Genomic DNA, 5463 nt, shown 5'->3' with positions numbered 1-5463 from the left:
TTATTGTTAAAATGTAATACTAGCTAATATGAGACTTTTTTCTTTTATAATATCTTATATACAACATAATATTTATTATTTTATAAAATATAAATTTAACGGCCCTTGGGAGCACAAGTTATTAGATTAGTGTATATAAAATGGATAAAAGTCATAAAACATTTGTAATTCTTTTTTCACGGTAAAAAAAAATGTTTGATAAGATATTTATGTTATATTTAAAGCGTGGCAAAGAAGGGACTCAAATATCTTGCCACACCACTTTTTTTGGTGGAAAATAGTGAGTCGTGATTAACGACTGTTATTTTTTATATTAAAATTTACCTTTTTCCGATTTTATATCCTATTAATTTATATATTGTCAAATTAAAATAATTTTGTTAAATTTTTTTATATAATAAAATAGTATATTTATTAAATTTGAATTACTAAGATGAATTATACATATATTCATTAATTTTAAACATTTGTCCTTTAATTTACATTATAATTTTTTAAAATTAAAACTCATCCTTGTTTTGACGCCAATGGGAGTGGTAGTAGGGTTTGGGTGTTGGGAAAGGAGAAAGTGTGGAGCGCTGGTTGGTTACAGCTACAGGTCGCGAGTTCCAACCACCTTAGGCGCCATTCAAATACTCTTCAAGTTGAAAGAGATACCATCGCAAACCATCACCACCACTAATCCTCATTTTATGCCTGGTCCTATTCCACTCCCAGGTTCATCTCTTTCTTTTCTTCAACTGTTTTAGTCCTTTTAATTTCTTTATTAACTAATTTAGTTAAGAGTAAGGTTCTATTCTCACTCCAACACTAATAAGTTGTCCTATAGAGAGACAGACCAATGTTTCTCGATCAGTTTTCACTCAGTTCCTCAAGTTTCTAGATCAACTCATTTATTCTAAGAGTTAGATTCTATTTTCACAATAGAACATTAATAAGCCTTGTACTGAGATACAAGGGTTTTTTTTTTATTTTTTTTTACTATTGTAGAGTAGTTTTTAAATTAATTAGATTGTTTTAAAATTATTTAAGTATCATTTTCGATCATAGTGACTCAAGTGATAGGTAACAAATTTTATTTTAAATTAGTGGAGTTGTGTTTAGTCATCTTGAACTTGTTACAGCCAAAAACTATAATATGTCTATTCATCAGTGTTGTTATTGCTATTGGTTGTAGCAACTACTAAATGACGTCATGTGATAATATAATTATTATTATTTTTTTACTTTTTGTATTTTGGGTTGTTATGACCTATAATTACACCTTTTTTTTTTTAATTTTAATATGTGACATGTTCTAACTGGGAGTAAGTGCGGTCACATTATATGGTGCTATAATCTATAGTGACTTGAAGTTGGGCCCTAATGATCTTGTTTTTTTTAATTTTTTTTTTAAAGTCTTATCATTTATTTTTAAAAGAATAATATTTTTCAGATTAAATATTAAAATTGTTATTTAATTAGATAAAAAAAAAAACTGAAAATGCCTCTTACCATCCTAAGCTATTCATTCTCCTTTCAATTGGTTTATGGAGTAAAATTATCTCAAAAGACTCCTAATGCGCTACAAGTATTAGGATTATTGATGGCTATATGCATAGCCTTCCTATATCAAAGAAGAGTAGAACTCGTCAAATATTTGAAAGACCAAAATCAAGGAAAAAAAGACCAGGTTTAACTGACCAAAACAGAGTCCTAACTAACTAGCTAACCCTTTTACATGAAGAGTTAATTAGTTAATTACTAGAAAAATCAGACAATGACACTCTAGAATAAAACAGTGATTTTTAAATAATAATGACTGATTGAATAATGTTTTTATTTTATACAGAATTTCACTATACTTTTTCACATCATCTTTTTTCTCTTTATCTGTATCACATCATCCTTCTTTCCCCGCACTTTTCTCTCTTTTGCTATCTTTTTCCTTGTAAAAACTGATGCGAAAAATTTAAGTGAAAATAACATTACACTCAATGAATTGGCTTGTACTTAAAGGAAACCAAACAAGAAGTAGTTCAAAACCAAGCTGTTGCAAGAAAATTATGCATGTGGGCATTTTCTGTTTCTGTCAAGCGTCAACACCACAACCCATATGCGTATGAACCTCTATTGTTAACATGTTTATGTACAATGACGAGAGTGGCGTGCTAATTTCAGGAGCAGGAATGGGGAGAAATTTGGGAAATTTTGCAAATATAAAGGCTAGCTTCGATGTGTGTGAGACTTGAGAGTGTGACAAGAGGGCAACTGATATGGGTGCATAGTGAAATTTTAAAATGCCAAGTGTGCATTTGAGTGACTTGTGAGGATGAAACTGACGAAGAATCATTGAGGGACCTTTGGTGAGGCAATAATGTGATATTAGTAAAAAGAAAAAAAGAAAAAAAAAACTTAAGGAGTGGAAATGGTGATTTACTCTTTTTAAACCTCTGCACACTTTTTTTCTTCCTTTTCATTTCAGCATTGTTACCTTGAATGTAGAAAGCAGATGATGGATATGGCTCAATGTGATAGGAGTAATTATTTTTATACTTATATTCTGCTACTTTTACAGCATCATCTGGATAAAACTTGTTGAAGATTTGTTTCAAATATCGTCTTTTTGTCTGAGACAACTAGCTGGCAGAAAAAAAGAAGCAGAAGGAGCTACTACTGGAAACTGGAGCCAGTACTGTACCTTGCACCGTATATCACAAAACAAAAAAGACGAAGGAAAGGTGCCAAGGCCAATTATGTAATGCAGATATTAAACTTTACAATCATTACTGCTGTGCACCAAACAACATTTCATATGCAAACAAGTTAGGACTGGATGGCTTTGGACCAGTTTATAAGGTAAAGTTTATGCAGACATAAATTGAGAAGATTTAAGATATGGTGAAAGCTAATGAGAGTACAATTTCAGGGGGAACTTCCTGATGGAAGAAATAGCAATAAAGAGACTTTCTAGTAGATCGGGGCAAGAGTTGGTGGAGTTCAAAAATGAGGCCGAACTTGTAGCAAAACTTCAGCATACTAATCTTGTAAGGCTTTTGGGGCTCTGCATACAAAATGAAGAAAATATATTAGTCTATGAGTAAATGCCCAACAATAGTTTAGACTTTCATCTCTTTGGTATGTAACCTTCATGAGCAAGATAATCTCGTAATTGTTTATTTTTTAACTTGGTTTATCCTTTGTTTCTTCCGAGGCTTGGTAATTCATGCTTACTCTGAAACAAAGTCTAAAGGAAGCGAAGCAATAGTCTGAGAGAAAAGATTCGACATCATTCAAGGTATAACTCATGGGTTGATTTATCTCCATCACTTTTCAACATATTTGATTATGAAATGAACCCAAAAAGTAGTTATTTTGGCATGGCAGTAATATTAGTTTCGGAAGTAGTAGAAGTGAAGATTAAAAGAATTGTTGGAATATAGTAGGTACAAATCAGCACAATTTCCCCACTTTCATTTAGTTATACAGTAAAATTATTTCTTTGCTGATTATTTCAGTGATTATAAGTCTCCAGAATATGTCAATAAAGGCATTATGACAACAAAGACTGATGTGTTTAGCTATGAAGTAAACAGCGGTTCAGAGTAACCGAATATTCTTGAACAAATATAAGAAGTAATAACAATTAATAACACCTACTGGTCACTAATAATTGGATGCAGGCAGATAGTTGGTTATATCTCTTGATTGTTTTGGAAGCATTTTCATTCAAGTACCTTGCTATAGGATATTAATTAAGACTACCAGACTCAGAACAATTTAAAGTGGCTCTTGATTAGACAGAAGCGTATAAACGCATTAGAAATCTAGCATGTATATTCCCACGTTTATACTGCAACTGTTAGTTGCTTAACCGTCAAATTAAAAGTAGTAATATTCACTCTGCACTCTTTCTCCAAACCACCACATTCCACAAACCTTTATATATATTTCTGTATCCCATATTCTTTCTTCCTCATCAACATTGAGTATGGAAAGGTAATTTTTCCTTCTCAATTGTGCTCACATGGAAAGAGACGTAGTCTCAAATCCTATTCAGGTTTTCTTTGGTTTAATCACGAGAATATTTGCTTAAGGAAGTGGTTAATTAGTTAGCTGATTCAAGAAACATGATGCAATTATTAAAAAGAAACGTAACAGTCATGGTTCAGCATGCTAAATGCTTCTTCTTGAGAGAAATTATAATTTGATCAAAAGAATCGAAAATGCATCATACCATCTTAAGCTATTCATTCTCGTTTCAATTGGTTTCATGAGTAAAATTATCTCTAAAGGCTCCTAGTGCACTACATCTTGCCTTGTGTAGCAGCATATTGTGATATGTTATTATTTACTGTATATGCATTAGGATTATTAGTCATATTTTTAAATTTAAATTCTTTAGACTTGACACGTGTGAAAAGGAATGCACTTGTGATTATCCAAATATAATATTTATGTTGAAACAAATATTTGATTGTTTAAATAATAAATTAATCAATGATAAGTAAAACTCAGTTCATATAACTAAGACGGTGAGTAAAGTCTCTTATTATTCTATTTTATAGAGAAATTTTGTGCTAAATCATGTACCAGTTGGACCTTCATTTCTTTCAAAGTAGGATCTTGTCTAAACTTTTTGACAATAAACCTAATACATATACTCACACATGGTAATTTATATCATGTATGAGTATATATATTAGGTTTATTACCTTAAAGTTGAGGCAAGATACTATTTCAAAAGAAATGAAGATTCAACTCATACATAATTTAGCGCAAGAGTTCTCTATAGAACGAGACAAGCAAAAACTTAACTCGCGAAAAGGAATGCACTTGTGATTATCCAAATATAATATTTATGTTGAAACAAATATTTGATTGTTTAGATAATAAATTAATCAATGATAAGTAAAACTCAGTTCATATAACTAAGACGGTGAGTAAAGTCTCTTATTATTCCATTTCATAGAGAAATTTTGTGCTAAATCATGTACCAGTTGGACATTCATTTCTTTCAAAGTGGGATCTTGTCTAAACTTTTTGACAATAAACCTAATACATATACTCACACATGGTAATTTATATCATGTATAAGTATATATATTAGGTTTATTACCTTAAAGTTAAGGCAAGATACTATTTCAAAAGAAATGAAGATTCAACTCATACATAATTTAGCGCAAGAGTTCTCTATAGAACGAGACAAGCAAAGACTTAACTCGCGAAAAGGAATGCACTTGTGATTATCTAAATATAATATTTATGTTGAAACAAATATTTGATTGTTTAGATAATAAATTAATCAATGATAAGTAAAACTCAGTTCATATAACTAAGACGGTGAGTAAAGTCTCTTATTATTCCATTTCATATAGAAATTTTGTGCTAAATCATGTACTAGTTGGACCTTCATTTCTTTCAAAGTAGGATCTTGTCTAAACTTTTTGTCAATAAACCTAATACATATACTCACACATGGTA

The 5463-nt window shown here is 30.6% G+C and overlaps 1 long non-coding RNA gene across 1 annotated transcript; it reads left to right on the top strand.

Annotated features, from left to right (window-relative positions):
- The first annotated feature begins 513 nt into the window (after positions 1 to 513).
- On the top strand, positions 514 to 3513 carry LOC109788496 (uncharacterized). The gene is made up of 4 exons (XR_002238747.3): positions 514 to 717; positions 2558 to 2838; positions 2909 to 3277; positions 3498 to 3513. It is a non-coding gene; the product is annotated as an uncharacterized LOC109788496 (long non-coding RNA).
- Positions 3514 to 5463: the final 1950 nt, after the last annotated feature.

The sequence above is a fragment of the Cajanus cajan genome, chromosome 10 (genome assembly GCF_000230855.2).
Source record: "Cajanus cajan strain Asha chromosome 10, NIPB_CcT2T_4, whole genome shotgun sequence".
NCBI classification, from domain to species: domain Eukaryota; kingdom Viridiplantae; phylum Streptophyta; class Magnoliopsida; order Fabales; family Fabaceae; genus Cajanus; species Cajanus cajan.
This window is presented reverse-complemented; position numbering and strand designations above follow the sequence as displayed.